The sequence below is a fragment of the Pteropus medius genome, unplaced genomic scaffold, assembly GCF_902729225.1.
Source record: "Pteropus medius unplaced genomic scaffold, Ma_sr-lr_union100, whole genome shotgun sequence".
In the NCBI taxonomy this organism is placed as follows: Eukaryota; Metazoa; Chordata; class Mammalia; order Chiroptera; family Pteropodidae; genus Pteropus; species Pteropus medius.
The window spans coordinates 3,795,064-3,820,044 of NW_024345872.1; the positions used below are offsets into that span (position 1 = coordinate 3,795,064).

The following is a 24,981-nucleotide window of genomic DNA, read 5'->3' on the forward strand; positions in this document are numbered from 1 at the left end:
GAAGGTTTATTATATAAAGAACTCTCTAGCCTGTTGCAAAAAGGGCGTTTTTCTTTTGATTTTCAATAGGTGGCATCTAAGTCTCTTGGATTCGTGCTTTATATAAAGCCTTAATAATATCTTTTCTTTTCTTATGGATGTTTAATCACTCTCGCTACCCTCAGTCTTAGTCCCTGTCAGTGTTAACAACAGTTTTGGTAACATTTGCTCAGATTCCCTTGGGGCTCAGAGGACTTGGTGGAGGGGCCCTTTGAGTTAGGGGATGGGTGCTGTGGCTCAAACCCGGTTTCGCAACCACAGTTGGTAAAAATCTACCGTTGTTTCTCTGCTGTCCCCAATTCTCTGCTTTCTGCCCTTATGTCTGTACCCTGGTGCATGGAGCTCATATCTTTCCCAGGCAGGGCTGTTCAGGGAACTGGCTGCACCTTCTCTCCTCCCCCTCCTCCTACGGACAGCTCTGACTGTGAGAGGAAGCTTTTTTGTTTCTCCCAGTCCACTGCCTGACACCTGAGGTTCTGACCTATGGTAGCTCTTATGCGCACATCCTCCACTCAGACATGCTGGTGTGTAGTTTGGGTGTTTTTTGTTGTGTTTTAGATATTCAGATTTTTGTTATTTCAAGAGGAGAAGTCTGGGGACATCTTTTACTCCCTTACGTTCATGACATCAATGTTATTGTGTTTTAAATTTGAATTTTCTTAACGTCCAGTTAAGTAGAACATTTTTTCATGGGTTTATTTGTCATGTCTATATTATCTTTGGTAAAATGTCTGCTGCTGTCTTTTGCCCATTTTCTAATTGAGTCTCTTGTTTTTTTACAGTTGATTTAAAAGAGTTTTTAAAAATGTTTCCTGGGTAAGTGATTTACAAGTATTTTCTCTCAATCTGTGTCTTGCATTTTCATTCTCTTAACAGGTTTTTTTCACAGTGTGATGGTTTTACATTTTAACAAAATGAAATTTTAAAATTTTCCTTTATACATCATACCTTGGTGTTGAGTCTAAAAAGCAAGGAACAAATGAACAAGGCATACTGAACTCATGGATACGGACAACAGTTTAGTGGTTACCAGAAGGAATGGGATAAAAGGGAAGGTAGATACAGGTAAAGGGGGTCAAATATATGATGACAGAATAAAATTTAACTTTGAGTGGTGAACACACAATGCAATATACATATGATATTATTGAATTGTACACTTGAAACCTATATAATTTTATTAAACAATGTCACTGCAATAAATTTAATAAAAAATAACTTAAATAAAAACTCTTCACCTAATCCCAAATTATAAAGATTTTCTCCTATTTTTTTCTAAAAGTTTTATAGTTTTAATATTTACACTTAGACGTATGATCAATTTTGAGTTTATTTTTATGTAAAGTATGAAGTATAAATTGAGCTTTTTTTCTTTTTTCTTTTTTTTTCAACCTATCGATAATCACCTGTTGAGAAGACATTGGGCTATCATTCATTCTTTGAATTGTTGTTACACCTTTGTCAAAAATCAGTTGGCCATACTTGATACTTGTTTTGGTCTATTCTGGACTCTATTCTGTTCCATTAATCTATATGTCTTTCCATCTGCCAATATCATACTATCCTGATTTGTGTACCTATATGGTGAGTTTTAAAATCAGAGATTGTGATTCCTTCAACCTCATTCTTCTTTCTCAGATTTGTTTTATGTATTCCTCAGCCTCTACTTCTTCATATACACTTTAAAATCAGCTTGTTTATATCTACAGAAATCCTGTTGGAATTTTAATGAGGATTGTATTAAACTTGTAGATCTATTTGGGAAAAATCTACATTTTTCTACTTTGAGTCTTCTAATTCAAGAACACGATATACCTCTCCATTTATTTTAGACTCTTATTACTTTCTTAATCGTTTTTTTTTTAATTTTTAGCATGTATATATAAACATATTATTGGTTAGATATATACCAAATATTTTGGTTTGGGGATATTGTATATGGTGTTGTATTTTAAATTTTTATTTCTATTGCTAAAATTTGGTTTCTTCATCGTTAATATAAAAAATATACTACAATTTTTAATAGGGAACCTGTCATAATGTTTCCTATTTTTTACAAACTGTTCACAGCTTCTTAAATTTTTCTTTCTTTTTTTAATGCTAAGGCCCCAAATCAAGTAATAACATTAGATGAGGCGTTGCACCTCTAGTACTCTATTCCTAAATTGGAAAATCTATCTCTTTCTCCTCCTTCATTTTAACCTGATTGTAATATCAAAGGTTTTACTGATGTCATCTGCACGTCTCTGCATAAAAGGATTTTTGAAGCCTTAAGTTTAGGGACAAGAACTTCATAATAAAAATAGACAGGGAGTCAAACCTTTCTCTCTTATGAAAATTATAACAACTTTCTTTTTAAATATAAAAAATGTGTTTGTTAAACCATTAGACATTACTATAACCATGAATATACAAGACTTTCTTCAGATGCCCTTCTCCAAGATGTTCTGTCTCTAATAGCAAAAATCATATTTCCTCTAAGATGTTCTCATTATATGTCTTCCTTACAGAGGGAATTTATGCTAATAGTTGCCTCCTCCGCACACCTAAAATTGCCACCATTTATTTATCCGAACTTCCTTATCATAAGCCAGTTTGTACTTGCTGGACAATTAAATATTGCACATGGGGAGCGTGGTTCAAATTTATTGCATTTATTTACATTTGGGTTCTTTGTTTGGAGACATTCTCCCACTGAAGGGCATGTTGGTGAATTGGGTATTTGGTCCAAAAAGCTTCCCATTGATCACCATCTTTCCTTTCTTGAAAATTACTAGATAACATTTCTGTGTTTGGATTGTACAGGGTTAGCAAGGTTATTTTTAACCTAATGAGTGTGATTGTTGAAGGTGTTTCTTTCCCTACTGGATTAATGCCATATTTAAAAATTCCATAAGGGATATCTACTATTCATTGTCTCTTATTTATCTTTGCTAACTATTCTTATGAACTTCCTGGTGCCACAATAGGATGAGCATTAGACTTAAAACTTTCTGTACAAAAGAGAAAGTTGGCACTCTTTCTCAATCTGTGACATCTACCTAAGTCAGATGAACTAAAAAAATACTAAACAGCTATGTTTACTATTTTAAAAATAACTAAATTCTATTCAGTGTTAATTTTAAGAGACATTTGTCAACAAACTCCTACTGTTTTAATTCAAGTAGCTCAATTAGCTCAGGTGCCTCTGAGATAAAGTCATTGTCAACAACAAACTCAAGTGGATAGCATTGATGTTAATAAGATTTTAAAAGAAAAATTGGTCTTTAGACAACAATGAATTGAGGTATATTTGTATGATGTCAAAGTAGAACTGTTTTAGAGGGGAGAGATATTTATTCAGAAGGTAAACCAAAGTTAATGCAATAAAATTGAGTTAATTGAATTAAAATTGAAATTCATGATACAGCTCACAGAATTGTCAACAGACCACTTTCTGGAAGATTCCTATTTATACTAGCTGCTATACTTTTAAAATCATCATTATTATCATAATTTGCCTCCCTTTAGTTTTACCATCCTGAGACAAAGTCCTAATTGCCTTGTCTTAATTCTAGCTTTACTTATAAATCAAAATATACATTTGTTAACCAAAACTCAATTAACCAATATCCTCAAGTTACCAAATTTTTAGTCTACATTCCACCAGAAAAGAAGAGATCAGGGTTTTAATTTTTAAGAGGCAAAAAAATAAAAATTATTTCAGAGTAGTGAACCTGGGGTTGGTATACATTCACCCTAATTTCCTAAATCTACTGCCCCTACATAAATTGTTGCAAATAATAAGAGTGGCTTTTCAATCAAGATGATAGTCTTGAAACCTTTCTTAATTATAAATCAGGCAATTCGACTGGCACATTCCATGGCAAGAGGGGGAGAGTGTGCTATTCACAAATTAAAATAGAATGGGTGGGGGAGTCAGTACACGTATCGGAAGCAGGCTGTACATGGAAATCTCTACTTTTTGTTTAATATTTCTGTGTACTTAAAACTGCTATTAAAAATAGTTTATTTAAAATAAATGAATAGCACTTTCTTCTAATCATTATCTACCTTGAAATTAAAATAACCAGAATCAAACTCTCCTAAGTATGCACCAATTAAATATGACATTGCTCTTTTCTCTGTATTTGAAGTCAAAATGATCAATTATTAGTCTTCTGTGCTTTAGGTATGAGTCCTGCATCAACTGAGTCTGATAGAGAATTCTACTAAAGGCTCATGAGCTGCACAGTGTTTGACAGTGATAAATACATTTGATTGACAGTAATAGAGACTCATTTACACTTGGATATTGAGTTTCATTTCACCAACACTGGTATAAGGAACAGCTTCTAAAGCATTTTCATGCACTTTTGGTTCTCTGCCAGTAAAGAAAATGTATTCTAAGTATTTTTGACTACATCATTAGCAGGCATAGAAAACCTTCCTTTTATCCAAATTTAGGAGTCAGTTTTAAAAGTTTCAGTTCTGATATTTTCTTCTTGACCTAATAGTTAATTATGCCTTCTGTTTTTTGGCAGCCTTTCTGCTGTAGCCTGAGAAGACACTCTTATTTTTTTTAAAAAAAGGATATTAATGTCAATGCAGGCTCTCAGACTAGTAACATTTGAAAAATCAACAGACATGAGAAAAGAGAGAACTTTAGTAAAAACAAGAAAAAATGATAAGAAATCAAATATCTATTTAAGGAAATCTATAGCTTTGCCTATAGGTATAAATGGGATAGCCTACATTCCTATAGTTGAGAAAGCCTAAGATATATAATTATCCATATTTTCCCTCCAAGAAATAGTCTAATGAACAACATATTTGCCATATAACTCATTTTAAGGATGATAGGAAGCTGATTCTTTTCAAAATGTTGTTCAAATCCTAGAGCCAGGATAATTTCTATGGTAACAATGCTGTAAAGAGAGTTAAGACTATTTCAAAGAAATGTGCTAGAGTAAAAAATATAATATACTAGATTAAAAGAACCAAACATAACTGTGAAGAAAATTAGTAATAATTTTAAAGTCCCTTCTTTTCTCAGAAAACTTATGAATGCGTAGTGAAATAAAAAGAAAGGCATCTATCTTTTTCAGGCAATCTAAAGGAATATAGTCAAACAGAGGTTACTGTTCATTCATTAATTTGGACAGAAGCAGACTTTAGCAACTGAATTTTATATCTGCTTGCCATGATCCTGCAAACCCATTTCAAAATACTGCACTTATATCACAGTTACAAGATTGTTGAGGAGAAAATATGCCTGGCATTCTTTGGAATTGGCATGGAAAATGTTTTTCAAAAGATACTAAATCCCTGGCATTTTTCTTAAGCTTATTGAAGTATTGTATTTGCCTTCCAAGTGTCACTTTTTAACCAGAACACTCTTGTAATTTTACCTTAACTCTTATGCTCCCATGTTTTCAGATAGCCAGAATTTTAATGTTTTACATATAACAAGGAGTAAATGGTCCCTCCATGAATATTTTTTTTTTATTTTTGCAGGATATTAAACAAAAAGTATTTTTTTTATTTTTGCAGGATATTAAACAAAAAGTAGAGATTTCCATGTACAGCCTGCTTCCAATACGTGTACTGACTCCCCCACCCATTCTATTTTAATTTGTGAATAGCACACTCTCCCCCTCTTGCCATGGAATGTGCCAGTCGAATTGCCTGATTTATAATTAAGAAAGGTTTCAAGACTATCATCTTGATTGAAAAGCCACTCTTACCAAAGGCTTCATTAGATCTGCCATCATTATTTTAGAGATGAGAAAAAGAAATGATACTCAAAGCAATATGCCTAACTGCTACTAAACTGCCACAATAGTACTCATTAATTTTAGGTGAAAGGCTATAGATTTTTCAAATCCATTCCAATAAATTAGGGGGGAAAAGTCTCTTCTAAGTGAATTGTTTTAAAGAAGCATAGTTATGTTACAAGCATATAATAAAAATGAACTGTCAAAATAATTCTCAGTCAAATAAATGAAATATTGAGTCAAGCCTCTTAGAATGCCTGTCTGGAGAAAAATATAGCAGATACATTAAAGATGTTCCATATGGTGTAGAGAGAGAGTGCACACATAACTGGATAGCTAGATGTGCAGTCGTGGACTGCATTTGACCTACAGGGTAATGATCCATGGAATACTGGGGTTCTTTATAATAGGAACTTTTCTGTATACACATGTTACAGAAACAATAAACAGTGAGGTTGAATTTCTCTTTAAAATTGGGAAACAAAATAACATCATTTGCTCCCAGAATTGACTTCAGTACTTCTCCTTAAAGAGCCATTGAAGATCTCCTGACTGCTAGAGCAGTATCCATTTAGGGGAAAAAATACGTCCCCTGCACTAGGAAGAAAAATATGTTCCTTTACCACTTGTTTTAACTGTGAAATAAAGTTGACTTGGAGTAAGACTGGAGGTGGTACCTTTTGTTACTCTTTTCCATTACCTCATTATCCTCATGCTGTCAAATAAATGAATATGAGATACTGATGTCTGATGAAGCCTAAAATGTTACTTCTCTCAAAACGATATCTCCTTTAACTGGGGATCAAGTAAATAAGTAAAAAAATAATTAAACTATCAAGTAAATAAGCAAAAAAGAATTATACTACTGTCTCCATCTCTGAACAAGGCCAATGTTTACAAATTGACAAGTTCTACTCTTCTTTTTTGGCTACAAATGTGATGGTTCTGATAATGCATACAAGGAAAGTTGTACCTCAGTATAAGTACTGAAACACTCCCTGCACATATACAAGGCAAGAATGAAACATCTTAACAGCCTTACATTATCTATTTTATAAAAACCTGAGATGTCAAAACTGGAAGGAATCTTATATGTAATCTAGTTTAATACTACATTTCTTACAGATGGAGAAATTGAGCCTAAGGGAGTGATAGTAGAAGATCACTCTGCTAATAAGTACTAGAACTAGGTGAGATTTCATATCTCCTGATTACTAGTCTGTTAAGATACTCTGCATAACCAGACAGTTTCCTAATTTCGTTCTCAATGTTAGGGCTGATTACCTAAAAATAATCTGTAATATGAACATCTATTTATGAAGTATGCAGTTTTTCTCTTGAAGAAGAAAGAGGGAATATTTCAAGACTAAAGAGAAACACATATTTTCTCTAATAGTTTTCTCTGACCACTACATTTTCATACTCTAGAGTTATTGAGTTGAACAAACTTTGATATTTAGTATTAAAGTGTTTCTCATTATTCATCTATTGATTCCAGGTTTCTTAATGGTATAATTCATTTTCATTTGAAAGCATTTCGATGATGAACTCTCAGGAACAACAATATTAAATTCTAAAAATGGGGAAAATTTTAAATACATACTTTTTCAAACTGCTATCTCAGAAAAATATTGATTTTTGAGTACTTGCCATAAAATATTTCTCAGTATATGCTGTTAAGAGTTTAAGTTCAGAACTCTTTCACTGCTATTTGCATTAAAAAAAACCCTGAACTCAGTGTTCTAAAATTCGTTAGTCTAATGTATGCATCTTACATTATTTGTTATTGTATATGCTTCATCTCTCCTTAGCTAGATTATATATGCTTCTCTAAGTGTAAGAATCACTTCATCAAACTTATTTGTATTCTTTACTGTATGCAACACAGGGTTTATCACATAGTCTGTGCTCCATATATAGTTCTAGAATGAACAAATTTATTACTTATCTCCAAATAAGATATATAGTTTTGGCTATATAGTTTTCTTGAAGGACATTGGCTTCAGAGACAGACAATCTTGAATAGGAAGTTACAAATTCACCAGCTATTTGATTTTGCTGAAATTACTTGACAAGGCTGACACTCAGTTTTTCACCTATAATTCTGGGGAAAATATCAATCATTCTAATGACCTGACAAGCTTGCTGTGAAATGAGATAACATTTTTGAACTATATAGTTCATTTCCTGCTTTACACAATGAACATAGGAAATAAATGTTCACTCGTTTTTCTCTCTGTTTTTTAATTAGAATAAAATAATAACAGAAAAGATCCAGAAGTCCTCATTTACAAATAGTAACAGGTCTAGAGAGCTAGCTAATATTTACTGAGCTCTTGAAAATTTCCAGGCACTCTTCTTAAGAGATTTGTATGTATTAACCAATTTACACTTCGAAACATAAAACAGAATACCATATAAAGCAGTTACTATTATTATCATTATTTTTATTTTATAGATAAGAAAACTAAAGCAAAACGGAGTTAAGGAAAACTCTCAGGGTCAGAGTTTTTAAGTGGGAAAGCTAAGATTTTAATACAAGTATTTAATACAAGTAGTTTACGTGCTAAGCATTGCACCATATACATAATGTGTGTGTGTGTGTGTGTGTGTGTATTTTTTCTTTTTGTGACTGGTTTGTTTCACTTAGAATAATGTCCTCAAGATTCACCCATATAGTATGTGTCAGAATTTCCTCCCTTTTTAAAGCTAAATAATATTCCATTGTATGTATAGACCACATTTTGTTTATCCATTCCTCTGTGTATGGACACTTGTATTGCTTCTATCTTATGACTGTTGTAAATAATGCTGTTATGAACATGGGTGTACAAATATTGGTTCGGGCTCCTCCTTTCAATTCTCGAGTATGTACCCAGAAGATGCACTATATTTTTTGTGCAAGAAAAAAATGAATAGATGAAAGAATATCAATAATAAAATATATTTTAATACAGAAATACTTGAGTTTTCAGATTGAAAAGGTTACTAATTAGGATTGATGAAATCAGACTCACACCTAGACAAGCTCCTGGTGAAATTCTTTAATATTTTAAGTAAGAAAAAATATTTTTAAAAGATTCTGCTCAGGAAAATTGGTTAACTTATAAATGAAAAGCATCAGACTAGTATCAGGCTCCTCATCATAAAAGAAGAAAAGTAGAACAGTGCTTCTCAAACTTTAAAGTGCTTAGAAATGGCCAGTGGATGTTTTTAAAAACCAAATTTTAATTCAGTAGGCCTTGGAAGGCATTATAAAATCTTCAATTTAATCAAACTTTCAATTGGTGACAGAGCTATTGATCCACAGACCACCTTAAGGGTAGCAAGGAGTTAGGGTACAGGAAGAAAATATCAAAGACTGTTTTGAAAAAGGAGTAAAATCTAAGTTTATGATACCAACTGAGATATTCACTTGACAGAAATAAATAAAAGCCATTATCATATATGCAAGTATTTTTACATGTAATATTTGAATGAAAAAAATAAAGAAAATTAAAATTTTGGTACACTGTTTATTATAAAAACTACGTATCACAGGAAAAGTTAAATCTAAATGGATAGTGCTCATGTTATTGAGAATTTTAAATGTAATATTAAGTCAAGGAATTGATAATAAAAATACATACTGTGAGAACATATTTAATAATAATAGGGGATATAGTCAATAATATTGTAATAACTGCGAATGGTGCCAGATGGATACTAGATTTATCAGGGTGATCGCATCTTAAAGCATATAAATATCTAATCACTATGTTGTACACCTGAAACATATAAATATCTAATCACTATGTTGTACACCATTACATTATGTCAACTATAATTTAAAAATAAATTTAAAATAATAATAATCTGACTTCTACATATAATTTTTATGTAGAAATTTATGACAATTGCTTTTATCTCAACAATGAGAAAAAGGTGAATAAACATGCAATCGCTCATTCTGACTATGTGTGTGTGCATCTATCTCTTTTTCTGTCTTTCTGTCTCTGTCTCAGATAGAGATAGATAGATAGATAGATAGATAGATAGATAGATAGATGATAGATGATAGATCAATAGATCGATAGACAGACAGACAGATAGATAGATAGATAGATAGATAGACAGACAGATAGATGACAGATAAATAGATGATACATATATACATACATACATACATACATACATACATACATACATACATACACATATATATACGGTTCATGAATAAAGCGCAAACTTACAGAAAAGGGTTATACTTTCCTAGTAGAGAAGAGATATATGACTGTAATGCTTATAACCTTGGATTCATCATAGGAAGAGAAACAAACTCACTACAGATGGGGTAAAGAGATACCAGCCAATCTTAACAAATATTTAATGGCCAACTGAGTGTAACTTGGAGTAAGAGATAAGAATCCAGAGGAGCTGCAATCATAAAACTAGTTTCCATTTACTTGCCTAAGTTTTTCATGGAGCTTTCCTTGAAATCATGGCTGAAGCATTCTGAGAACTAGAGACAAAGTAAGAGGACTGAGAAATACCCAAATCAAGGTAAATGTGGGTTTCTCTGAGTGCAGCACTAGAAAAGTCTTTTCCACTCTGGCAGAGTGGAAAAGTCTCTCAAGGCAGAGAGACAAGGTAGATATGAAGTTTAGATAGAATTCCTGATTGACATGAAAAACTGGTAAATGAGCTTAAAACAGGATATGTATACTCACATTTCAAAAAGCAGGAAGCTAGGCTTAAAGCAAAGAAAAATACTGAAGCAACAAAATCATGAAAATCTTAACAATATTTGAATTCTGTGGAGAACTGAATTTAATTAAAGGAGCAACAAATGTCAGACTCAGTTCAATCACAACTTAGATAAATTTAGACTACCACCTTATTGCCTTACACAGGAAAAATTGTGCCTTTTTCTCAGGATTAATATAACATAGTTCAGTCTTTACTGTTTTCCACACACAATACTTGGCATGCGATAAAATAATATGAAAAATACAAGGAAGTAGAAACACATGACCCATAATCAAGAGAAAAATCAATCAATAGTTGGTGATGCATAGTCTCTCTGTTGCTGTAATTAGCAGAGAAAGATTTTTAAATAACTATGATAAATATGTGACAGCGTGCAGAGGAAAAGGTGACCTACATGTTTGAAGAAATGTAGAATTAGGCAGAAAAAATGCAAATTATATAAAATAATTAAGTGAAAATTCTAAAAATGAAGAATGCAGCATTGGAATTGAAAATTCATTTAGCAGACTTAATAGCAGAACAAACAGGGCGAAATAAAAGCTGAGTGAATTTGAAGAAAGACAATAGAAATTTAACTGAATTGAAACACGAAGAAAAAAAGAAAAACCTGACAGAACATCTGAGAGATGTGGACAATACTAAATGGTCTAATGTGTAATGGGAGTTGAAAAAAAAAGTTAAGAGAATAAGAATGGAGCAGAAAAAAATATTTGTAGAGATAATGACTAAGAACTTTTCGTAATTGATAACAGACCCAAGATCCAAGAATATCAGTGAATTCCAAGTAGGCTAAATTCAAAGAAAATCAAACACCAGCACATTATTATCAAACTGCTAACAAAACACCTAATCTTTAGTTGTCTGCCATCTATCTATCATCTACCTATCATCCACCTATCATCATCTATGTATCTGTAGTGGGCTATGAAATGTATTGTCAAGATCCTCTGCAGGTTCTGAGGTAAAAGACTTATTTCTCAAGTTACTCACAGAATACTTTTGACTGTTACCCTTCAGTTTTCAGACCTCTTCAGAAAAATGCCCTTATTGGAGATAGCTAACTCTATTCAAGGTTACGGCTTTTTTTCTGGGGATAGCCTGTATCCAATTACTAGTGTCACTGCATAGCAGAATAAATTTGAAGGTTCATCCCTGCTTCATAGCTCTCCATGGAACAGGTTAAGGCCTTTGTTGAGACTGATTCACATCCCACCTTCTCTGACAAATCCTATTTTCTCCTCTCCTGTAGTTATTGATCCAGAGAATATTGCCAATAAATTTTCAATTTTCTATATGGGAATCTCCACCCAAGAGCCTGCTTCCTGCGAAACCAACTTGCATAAGCAATATATATGTATGTTGCAACTATATATATACACACACACACACACACACACACACATATATATATGCATATATGTGTGTGAATTATGTACGAGACTACTAAAGCTAAAATGTAAAAAATCTTTTAACAATGTACTGTAGAATACATAAAATATATAGAAGAAAATATAGGAAAAAGTAGCTCGAAAGACTGGAAATGGATAAGTTAAGTTATATTATTGGAAGCTTGTTACATTGTCCGATATTTGAAGATGGATGAACATAAATTAAAAATACATATTCTAATTTCTAGAGTATTAAAATATATTAGAGCTAAAAAGTCAATAGGAGAAATGAAATTAAATACTAAAAGTATTCGACTAATCCAAAAGAAGGTGGGAAAAGAGAAACAGAAGAAAAATAAAACAGATGAGAAAAATACCAAATGATAGGTTTTAAGCAAATGTATCAATAATTACAGTAAATATAAATAGGTTAAACAATCCACTTAGTAGAAAGAGATTATCAGGCTGTATAAAAAAGCAAGACTCAACTCTATGCTATTTATAAAAATATACATTATTTAAAAAGCCATAGGAAAACTGAAAGTAAAAAGAAAGGGTCATAAACTATGCAGACACTAAGCAGAAGAATACCAATGTGGCTATGCTAATATCAGATAAGGTAGAATCAAGATAAGGTATATTACCAGTGATAAATGTTAAAGTGGCAAATAACCAAGGAGCCATAACAATTATAAATGTGTAGGCACTTAAATAACAGAGTTTCAGATGCTGTAAAGAAAAATAGTCCGAAGTAAAGTGGAAAACAGAAAAATCAACAATCATACTTGGAAAATTCACAACCCTGTCTCAGTAATCGACAGAACAAATAGCCAAAAAGTTAGTAATGATATACTTTATTTGAATGATACTAATAACAAACATGTTCTAAATGACATTTATACAACATGACAAATAACCAATGACTGCAGAAACATATATTACTTGTTAGTGTACATGGAACGTTTAGCAAGATGTATCTTATATTAGGCAATAAAACACATCTCGATAAATTGCAAATGATCTATATCAGAATATATTCTCTGGCCACAACATAATTAAATTATAAATAATTAAAATAAGTTATCTAGGAGATCACTAAATATTTAGAAATACATTGCTAAATAAAACAAGGGTCAAATGTAAAATCTCAAGGGAAGTTAGAAATGAATGATAATGGAATAATAATGAAAACAGAGCGTATCAAAATTTGTGGGATTTAGCTAAAGCCATAAGATAATTTTGTGTTTAAATGTTTATATTAGAACATAAGAATAGTTCAAAAGTAGTTGTGTACACTTCCACCTCAAAAATCCAAGGACAATTAAAAAAAAAAAGATTCAACCCCAAAGTTAGTAAAATACAATCATAAAAATAAAAAGAATAATCAACAAAATAGAAAATGAATAATAGTGCATTGAAAAGATTTTTAAGATATATAAACAATTAGTAAGAATGTAATAGAAAAGCAATAGAAGAAACAAATGGACAACAACAATAAGGAAGGAAATAATGGAAGATGATTATGAATTTCTCATTTTTCTAGAAAGTCTCAAGGGGCACTATCCATCTGGGCTTACTTCACCCCAATGGAACTTGAGGAGAAGAGAAACTATATGAACATGTAGTTCATACTGCCTGCTATGCCATGAGTAATACAATTTTAAATCAATTTTAGTTTGTCATTTCCTATAGGCTGAGTGTATCAATTTATTGAGGAACCTCCAAATTGTTTTTCCATGGTGGCTATACTAATTTGCAATGCCACCAACAGCGCACGAGGGTTCCCTTTTTCTGCATCCTCACCAACACTTGTTTTTTTGATTTATTGATGATAGCCATTCTGACAGGTGTGAAGTGATATCTCTTACCTTTAATTTGCATATCTGTGATGATTAGTGATGCTGAGTGCCGCATCCAGTAAGTGGTAAATCCTGCCACATCCAGCACGGCCCTGGAAAATAAACCTGAGTGGGAGTGATGGGAGATGAAGAAAAGAAAGAAGACAGAAAGCGGGCATAAGGAGTTCCACTGATCAGTGATGGTGGACAATGGCACAGTTTTATTTTTGCAAGCTGCTTTTATACAAGAACATACTAGTTGGCATAAGTAGTATCCCTTAGTCATAATAACACTGTTTCTTCTACTTTTCCCAAGCCATATCTTCTCATGGCCTTCAGCTTGTTTGCCTGCCTGCAGCTATGTTTATACTTTCTTGTTTTCAGATGGAGTTTTCTGAGGCAAGGTAACACTTGGTTGTCCTCGCAGGTTGTAAGGACCTTGTCTGCTTACAAGCCGGTCTCCAGAGTTGAGCATCTTTTTATATGTTTATTGGCCATCTATACGTCCTCTTTGTTTACAAAACTAGAACAAATAATTCTAATATTTATATGGAATCACATATCCTGAATAACCAGGACATCTTTAGAAAGAAGAACAAAGTTGGAGGTATCATGCTACTTGATATCAAGCTATACTACAAGACTATAGTAATCCAAACAGTATGGTACTGTCATAAAAACAGGCACACAGATCAATGGAACAGAAAAGGCATCCCAGAAATACATCCATACCTATATGGTCATTTAATCTATGACAAAGAAGGCAAGAATATACAAAGGGGCAAGACAGTCTCTTCAATAAATGGTGTTGGAAAAACTGGACAGATACATGCATTATAGAAAGAAACTGGAACATCTTATTTAGCCATATACAAGAATAGACTCAAAATGGATTTAAGACTTAAATGTAAGACTCGAGACCATAAAACTTCTAGATAAAAACATAGGCAGCAAACTCTCTGACGATGATATTAGTAATATTGTTTTCTGATATATTTCCTTGGGCAAGGGAAATTCTTTTACCCTTTTCTTGTCTGGGACGCTTTTTGTTCTTTGACTCTGAATGATAGCTTGGCTGGATAAAGTATTTTTGGTTGAAATTCCTGGGTTTTCATCACATTGAATATTTTGTGTCAAGCCCTTCTGTCCTGCATGTTTTTTGTTCTTTCTTTCTTTCTTTCTTTCTTTCTTTCTTTCTTTCTTTCTTTCTTTCTTTCTTTCTTTCTTTCTTTCTTTCTTTCTTTTTTTTGAGAAATCAGCTGCCAGTTTTAGGGGTGCTCCCTCATAGGTAACTAGCTGCTGTTCTTTTGCTGTTTTTAAGATTCTCTCTTTGTATTTAACTTTTAGCATTTTAATTATGATATATCTTGGTGTGGGCCTCTTTGGGTTCCTCTTTTTTGGGACTCTCTGAACTTCTTGGGGTTGTATGTCTACTTCCTTTACTAGGTTAGGAAAGTTTCCCATCATTATTTCTTCAAATAGCTCTTCATCATCTTGTTTTCTTTCCAGTACCCCTATGACACGAATATTTTTACAGTTAATAATGTGATATAGGATCCTTAAATTATTATTATAGTCTTGGCTTGGCTTTTTTTTCTTGCCATTTTGGTTGAGTGTCCTTGGCTTGCTATCCTTTACATCGGTGGTTCAATCATCTTTATCCACTCTGTTTATTCCATCTAATATACTCTTCATCTCAGATAATGTGTTCTTCATTTTGACTGATTCCCTTTTACAATTTCCATTTCTATTTTTATGTTTTTTTAAATCTCTTTGTTAAAGTTTTCACTGAATTTATCTATACTTTCCCTAAGTTCATAGAGCATCTTTATAACTGATATTTTGAACTCTGCATCTGTTAGATTGCTTGTCTCCATTATTCCTGGATCTCTGTTCTGTTTTCTCATATGGTTTTTGCTTCTTTGTCTTCCCATTTTGACTGCCTTTCCATGTCTGTTTCTAAGCCTTTCCATGTCATGTACTAAGCAAAGCTCCTAAGTCTCCCGGTCTAATTAGTAGGGCTTTGTGCAGTAGTTATCCAGTGGCACATTCCTCAGAGGGGTTCAGCTGCAAGCCAAGTTTAGCTCCATCCTGTGCCTCTTTAGCTCCATCTGTTAAGATTCAACAAGTAATTCACAGATACTCTGCTTAGAGTTGCCTCAAGAAACCACACCAGAAACTAAGGCCAGCTGCCACCAGTGTGAGTCTTGGCGCTGCTCAGCAAGAAGCATCTGACTTACTGAGTATACACTTGGGTGTGGCTTGGCTAGGGTCATGAGTTTGGCAAGGCGAAATTTCAGGAATCCTCTGAGCTGAGTGACCTCTGTTATCTAGTTTGATGATGTCTCGGCTTTGGCGGTGCTGCTGAGGGAGCGGGAAGGGCTCAACAGAGGAACAATGGGAACTGCTCGCACTTTTATTTGAGAGAGACCCTTGCCACATGCCCTCACTCCAATAACTCGGTGTCCCCTTGTAAGTCCCTGGTGCCCCTGGTGCAGCCCACCCAGTGTTGGTGCTCAGAGCGATCGGGTCCATCACACCGAAAGTCCGCTCAGAGACACAGCCCCTTTAAGAGGCATCTGCAGCTGTTGGCTGCTGCTGCCACAGCCTCTGTCCTACTCAGACTTTAAGGACCAGGCTGCCTTGCATTGTCGCCCTGTCCTACCTCCTCTTGTTGCAGGGCGATTCCTTATTTCTCTCCCTAGTTGTAGGGCTTGTTCATTCAGATCCCAGGCAACTATCCTTGCTGTTTGCTCTGTCTTGATTTGGTCGCAAGAGGGATGAACAAAGCCTCTATCATCTACGCCACTTTTGGCTAGTCTATTTTTAGTTGACTTTTGTGTATGATGTAAGACAGGCATCCAATTTCATTATTTTTCATTGGTTGTCTAGTTTTCCCAACATCATTTATTAAAGAGATTGTAAATTTGCCATTGTATATTCTTGGCTCCTTTGCCATAAATAATTGACCATACATGTGTGGGTTTATTTCTGGGCTATTTAGTACCATTAATATATGTTTGTTTGTTTGTTTGTTTTTATGCTAATACCATACTATTTTGAGTACTATAGCTTTGCACTATAGTTTGAAATCAAGAAGCATGATACCATAAGCTTTATTCTTATTTCTCAAGATGTCTTTGGTTTTGGTGTATTTCGTGGTCCTAAACAAATTTCAGGGTTGTATAATCTATTATTGTGGAGAATGCCACTGGAATTTTTATAAGGATTTCATTTAATCTGTAGATTGCTTTGGGTAGTACGGACATTTTACAATATTAATTCTTCCAATCTATGAACATAGAATATCTTTCTATTTGTTTCTATCTTCTTCAATTTATTTTATCAACGTCTTTTAGTTTTCATCATACAGTCTTTATTTTCCTTGGTTAGATTTATTCTGCAGTATTTTATTTTTTGATGCAATTGTAAATGGATTGTTTTCTTAATTTTCTGATACTTTGTTAGTGTAAGAAATGCAACTGATTTTTATATATTGATATTGTTTCCTGCAATAATTAAATTCATTTATTAAAAACAAATATTTTAGTGGAGTGTCCAGGGTTTTCTCTATATAATATCATGCCATCTGGAAATACAGACATTTTTAATTTTTCCATTCTGATTTGGATGCTTGCTTTCTTTCTTTCTTTCTTTCTTTCTTTCTTTCTTTCTTTCTTTCTTTCTTTCTTCTTTCTTTCTTCTTTCTTTCTTTCTTCTTTCTTTCTTTCTGGATAATTGCTCTGGCTAGGACTTCCAGTATTATACTGAATAAAAATGGAAAGAGTAGGCATTATTGTCTTGTTTATGGTCTTAGAAGAAAAGCTTTCAGCATTTCACTATTAAGTATGATGTTAATTGTGGGCTAATTATATCCCTTATTATGATGAGGTATATTCTTTCTAAACCTAATTTGTTCAGAGTCTTTATCATAATGCATATCAAATTTTTTCAAATAATTTTTCTACATAAATTCAGATGATCAAATTTTTTATCTTTTATTTTGTTAACGTGGTGTATCGCATTCATCGACTTGTGGATATTGAACCATTTTTGCATCCTTAGAACAAATGCCAATTGATCATGGTGTATGATTTTTTAACTATATTGTTGAATTCAGTTTGGTAATATTTTATTGAAGATTTTTGCATCGATGTTCCTAAGGGATATTGGTCTATAATTTTCTGTCCTTTTGGTATCGTTGTCTGATTTTAGTACCAGGGTAAAACTGATTTATATGGTGAGTTTGGAAGAATTCTCTTATTCTTCATAGCTATTTAATCATTAAAACATTTTAGATAGGTATTTTATTAACTTTACTTATAAGTAGACTAGAACTAAGAGCATTTTAACAGTTTGTCCCAAGATCAAACCCAACAATAGATTTGTTTGTAGACTTAATTCTGTTTCATTTTTAAATTTAAAATTATTGGATTGACAGTAACAAAATCAAGTGAGTTTCTCTAGAACAAAACATACGCAGTAATCTCTCTGATATTGCTACCAGTAACTTCTTTGAACATATTTCCTCAGGCAAGGGAAACAAAAGAAAAAAATAAACAAATGGGACTACATCAAGCTGAAAAGTTTTTGCACAGAAAAGAAAATCATCAATAAAAGGAAAAGATAACATACTGAATAGTAGAAGATATTTGTTTATGCTACATCTCATAAAGGGTTAATATCCAAATTATATAAAGAACTTATATAACACAACAATAACAACAACAACAACAACAAATCCAATTAAAAAATAGGCAGAAGATGTGAATAGATATTTCTCCAAAGAGGAAATATAGATGGCCAATAGACATATTGATGCTCAAGGACACTAATTATCAGAGAAATGTGAACTGAAACCACAATGAGATATCACCTCGTACCTGTCAAAATTGCTATCAATAAATCAAGAAACAACAAGTTTTGGCAAGGTCGTGGAGAAAAAGGAACCCTCATACACTGTTTATGGGATTTCAAATTTGTACAGCCACTATGAAAAACAGTCTGGAGGTGTCTCAAAAAATTTAAAATGGGCTTACCTTTTGACCCAGAAATTGTACTTCTTGGTATTTATTCAAAGAAAACCAAAACCATAATTCATAAAGGTCTATGCATCTTTATGTTCATGGAAGCACTATTTATAATAGCCAAGATATGAAAACAAACTAAATGCCCAGCAATAGATGATTGGATAAAGAACTTATGGTTCATATATGCAATAGAATATTATGCAGCCATAAAAAAATGAAATCCTACCATTTGCAATGACACAGATGGACCTATAGGTTATTATGCTCAGTGAAATGAGACAGAGAAAGATAAATACCATATGATTTCATTTATATGTGGAATCAAAGAAACAAAAGAAAAAACTAATTGAAAATAGACTCAGAAATATAGAGGACAATCTGGTGATGGCCAGAGGGGAGGAGCATGGAGGACTGAGAGAAAGTAGTCAAGTGTTAAAGGAATACAAATTAGTTGTTGACAGATGGTCATGGAGATAGGGAGCGTGGCATGGGGAATGAAGTCAGCAGTAATGTAATGGCTAGGTGGAGAGCCAGAGGAGAGAAAGAGCAATCAGGGGGATCATTTCATAAGCTATATAAATGTCTAACCAATGCACTGTATACTTGAAACTAATAATAAAATTTAATTAAGAAAAACATTTGCATGGAAAAAATCTTAGATGCAAAAAAAATCAAATAAGTTTCAGGAGGCAATTTGCATATATATTGCATAGTGTGTTCACCATCCAGAGTTAGATTTCCTTCTGTCACCACATATGTAACTCCTTTACCTCTAACTACCTCTCCCCACTCCAACGTCCCTTTGGCAACCACTAATCCACTGTCCTTGTCCATGAGTCTCTGTTTGTTTGTTGCTTTTAGTTCTATATCCCACATATGGGTTATATCATGTAGTTTTTAACCTCTTCTGACTTATTTCATCTAGCATAATTATCTCAAGATGTGTCCATGTTGTCACAAATTGCAAGATTTCATCTTTTATTATGACTGAGTAATATTCCATTACTCATAGGACACTTTTGTTGCTTCCATGTTCTAGCCACCATGAACAAAGCTGCTATCATAAAAGAAACAGTCAACAAGATAAAGAGACAACCATCTGAATGGGAAAATATATTTTCAAGCAACACCTTTGATAAGGGTCTAATATCTAAAATACACAACTCAATAACAACAGAACAACAAACAATGCAATTAAAAAATGGGCAGAGGATCTGAAAAGACACTTTTCCCAAGAAGACATACACGTGGCCAATAAAAATGAAAGGATGTTCAACATTGCTAGTCATTAGAAAAATGCAAATCAAAACCACAATAAGATATCATCTCACACCTGTTAGAATAGTTATAATCAACAGGGCAAGGAATAACAAATGTTGGAGAGGATGTGGAGAAAAAAGAACCCCCGTACACTGCTGGTGGAACTGTAAATTGGTACAGCCACTATGGAAAACAGTATGGAGGTTCCTCAAAAAACTAAGCATTGATCTACCATATGATCCAGCAATCTCTCTACTGGGTATTTACCCCAAAGACTTGAAAACCCATATCCAAAAAGATATTTGCACACCGATGTTCATAGCAGCATTATTTACAGTGGCCAGGACACGGAAGCAACCGATGATTAGCCAAAGAAGCTGTGATACATATATACAATAGAATATCATTCAGCCATAAGAGAAGATGACATACTGCGATTTGCGACAGCATGGATGGACCTCGAGATAATCTTTCTAAGTGAAATAAATCAGACAGAAAATGTTGAAAATAACATGATATAATTTATATGTGGACTATAAACCTAAAAGCAACAAATGAACAGGACAAAAAAAAAAACTCACGGACATGGACAACATACTAGTGGTTACCAGAGGATAGAGGGGAAGGGTGGAGGAGGGAGGTATATGGGGCAAAAGGTGTCAAATATGTGGTGACAGAAATAAATCTAACAATGGGAGAAGAACACACAATGCAATATTTATATGCCTTACTGTTAAACTGTACAGCTGAAACTTACCGGATTTCATTAACCAATGTCACCATTAAAAAAAATTAATTAATTAATTTAAAAATAAATCAATAAATAAAAATATTTATTTAAAAAAGAATAATGCTGCTATGAGTATGGGGATGCATGTATCTTTGTGGATAAATATTTTCAGGTTTTGGGGGGTAAATATCCAGAAGAGTTATTGCTGGATCATATAACGATTTAATTCTTTTTTTTTTGAAATCTTCCTTACTTACTGTTTTCCATAGTGGCTGTAACCAATTTACATTCCTACGAGAAGTGTATGAAGGTTTCTTTATCCCTACAACCTCTCCAACACTCGTTATCACTTGTCCTATTGATGATAGCCATTCTAACAGGTGTGAGGAGGTATCTGCATGGTTTTAATTTGCATTTCCCTAATAGTTAGTGAAGTTGAGAACCTCTTCATATGTCTGTTGGACATTTGTTTGTCTCCTTGGGAGAAGTGTCTATTCAGGTCATCTGCACATTTTAACTGGATTTTTTTTTTATTGTTGAGTTGTATCAGTTCTTTATATATTTTGGATATTACTTATTGGAGGCATTGTTTGCAAATGTATTCTCCCATTAGGATGGTTGCCTATTCACCTTTTTGACAGTTTCTTTCATCATGCAGAAGATTTTTAGTTTTAGTTTGATATAGTCCCTTTTTTTTTTTTCTTTTATTTCCCTTGCCTTTGAGGTCAAACTCATAAAATCCTCTCTAAATCCGAGATCCATAAGTTTAGTACCCATGTTTTCTTCTGTGCAATTTATTGTGTCGGGTCTTATATTGATCCATTTTGAATTAATTTTGATGTGTGGTGATAGACAACGGTCTAGTTTCATTCTTTTGCAGGTGGATTTCCAGTTTTCCCAGCACCATTTACTGAAGAGGCTTTCCACTCTCCATCGTATGTTTTTGACCCCTTGATTGAAAATTATTTGCCCACATATAAGGGGTTTCTTCTGGACTCTCAATTCCTTAATGTCTTTTTTTTTTTTTTTCTACTTAATATGTTGTTTGAGCTATGGTCACTTAATTGTAATTTGAGATCAGAGACAATGCTTCAGTCTTGTTTATTTTCCTCAGGATTGCTTTGGCAGTTTGGGTTTTTTTTTTGTCTCTCTATAAATCTGATAAGTTTTTTTTTGTTCTGTTTCTTTAAAAGATGCCATGGGAATTTTGATGAGGATTGCATTAAGCCTGCGTAATGCTATAGGTAATGAGGTCATTTTAGCTATGTTGATTCACCCTATCCATAAACACGAAATATCTTTCCATTTCTTTGTGTCTTCTTCATTTTCATTAAGTAATATAGTTTTCAGTGTATAGGTCCTTCATATGTTTCGTTAGGTTTATTCCTAGGTATTTTATTATTTTTGTTGAAATTGCAAAATTAATAGCTTTTTCTCATTTCTTTTCCTAACAATTTATTATCAGAGTATATGGACGCTATGGATTTTTAATGTTGATTTTGTATTCTGAAATTTACTGTTTATTATTTCCAATAAATTTTAGTGGGGCCCTTAGGGTTTTCTATATAGAGAATTATGTCATCTGCAAAAAGTGACAATTTGACTTTTTCATTCCCTATTTGGATGCCTTTTATTTCTTTCTATTGTCTGATTGCTCTTGCTAGGACTCTCAATATTATATTGAATAATACTAGTGACAGCAGACAGCCTGTCTCATTCCTGATCTTAGGGAGAAGGATTTAGCTTTTCACCATTAAGTATAATATTAGCTGAGGGTTTGTCATATATAGCCTTTATTATGTTGAGGTACTTTCTTTCTATGCCTATTTTATTGTGCTGTATGTATGTATGTATGTATGTATGTATGTATGTATGTATGTACGTACGTACATACATATGTACATATTTGTTTGTTTGTTTGTTTGTTTGTTTATTTTTAGGCAAGGCAACTCTTGGTTGACCTCACAAATTGCAAGGACCTTGTCAGCTTACAATCCATTATTTTTTTATTATTATTTTTTATGCGTACAGCACCTGGTCTTTAGATAATCTCCCATCCAAGTACTAACCAGGCCCAACCCTGCTTAGCTTCTGAGATCAGATGAGATCGGGCTTGTTCAGGGTAGCATGGCCATAGACTAAGTGTTTTAATCATAAATGGATACTGTATTTTGTCAAAGACTTTTTTTGCATTTATTGATATGATCATATGATTTTTAGTCTGTATTTTGTGTATGTAGTTTGTCACAGTAATTGATTTCCTTATGTTAAACCGTCCCTGTGCTCCTGGTATGAAACCCACTTTATAACGATATATAATCTTTTTAATGTGTTGCTGTATTCAATTTGCTAATATCTTATTTAGGATTTTTGCATTTGTGTTTATGAGAGATGTTGGTCTGAAGTTTTCTCTCTCTCTCTTTTTTTTTTTGTTTTTATCAGCTTTTGGTATCAGTGTAATATTAGCTTCATAAAATGAGTTAAGAAGTATTGCCTACTCTTTTATTTTTTTGGAAGAGTTTGAGAAGAATGGGTATTAAATATTCTTTGAATGTTTGGAAGAATTCACTGGTGAATCCATCTGGTCCTAGACTTTTACTTTTTGGTAGATTTTTGATGGTTGTTTCGATTTCCATACTGCTGATTGGTATTTAGCTTTTCCAGTTCTTCATGAATCAGTCTCAAAGGGTTGTATTTTTCTAAGAACTTGTCAATGTCTTCTAGATTATTATATTCAGTGTCATAATTTTTCATAGTATTCTTGCATGATCCTTTGTATTTTGGTACTTCTCTTTCATTCTTGATTTTGTTTATTTCTCTCCTATCTTATTTTTCCTTATTGAATCTAGCCAATGGTTAGCCAATTTTATTAATCTTCTCAAATAACCAGCTCTTTGTTGCATTAATTTTTCTACTGTCTTTTTGTTCTCAATTTTTTTTTTAAATTCTGCTCTAATGTTGGTTATTTCTTTCCTTCTGCTGACTCTGGGTTTCATTTGTTATTTTACTAGTTTTTAAAGATGTAATATTAGGTTATTTTGGGGCGCTCATTCTTGTTTATCGAGATAGGCTTATAATGATATGAACTTTCTTTTTTCTACTGCTTTTGCTGTGTCCCAATATTTTTGATATGTTGTGCTTTAATTTCTTCTTTGACCCAGTTATTTTTCAGTAACAGGTTGCCTAATTTCCACATATTTGCGATTCTTCCTACTTTCTTTTACAGTTTATCTCCAGTTTTATTTTAAAATTTGTTGAGGCTAGTTTTATGTCCTTGCTTCTGGTCAATCTTTGATAATGTGCACTGGGGAAGAATGATTAATCTGATGTTTTGAGATGAAAAGCTTTGTAATGTCAGTTATGTCCAATTGGTCTAATGTATCATTTAAGGATGTTATTTCCTCATTGATTTTCTGTTTTGATGATCTTTCTATATCTGACAATGGAGTATTTAGTTCTACTATGATTGTGTTTTGGTCAGTTTCTCCCTGTGGTTTTCTTAGTAGATGCTTTATATAATTTGGTGTTCCCTGATTGAGACTGTAGATATTAATATGTGTTAGGTCTTCTTGATGTATGGTTACCTTTATCATTATGAAGTGTCCATCATTGTCTATCTTTACCTTTTTCTTTTTATCTTGAAGTCTATTTAGTCAGATTTAAATAAAGCTTTTCTCTGGATGTCATTTGCTTGAAGTATTGTTTTTCACCATTTCACTTTGAGTCTGTAGTTGTCTTTGCAGCTGAGATGTGATTTTTGATGGCTGCGTGTAGTTTTTTTTTTTTATGAAATCTGCTACCCTATGGCTTTTTATTGGTGAGTTCAATCCAATTTATATTTATGGTAGTTATTGAAATATGAGGTTTTTCCATAGCCATTTTATCTTTTGTTTTCTGGTTGCTTGGTGTCTCTATAGCTTTTATTTCCCCCCTTGTGTTTCTGTCTGTTATTTTAATTTGCTGGTGTTTTTTGAATTTTCCCTCTGTTCCTTCATATCTTATGCTGTGTGCCTCAGTTCTGGATTTATGGCATGTGGTTACCATTAATTTTATGTAAGGAATAGTTATACGCACAGTAGTCCATTTTCTTCTGTGTGTATATTATCTCCATTTTCTTTTGTGGATTTGGATCTTTACTCATCCCCCAGTTTTATTTTTGTTGTCTGAAATTATTGCTATATATGCTGAACA

General features: G+C 33.0%; 1 pseudogene; it reads right to left on the reverse strand.

Annotated features, from left to right (window-relative positions):
- Window positions 1–22,812: 22,812 nt before the first annotated feature.
- On the reverse strand, window positions 22,813–22,929 carry LOC120612342 (uncharacterized; annotated as a pseudogene).
- Between the last annotated feature and the right edge of the window lie 2,052 nt (window positions 22,930–24,981).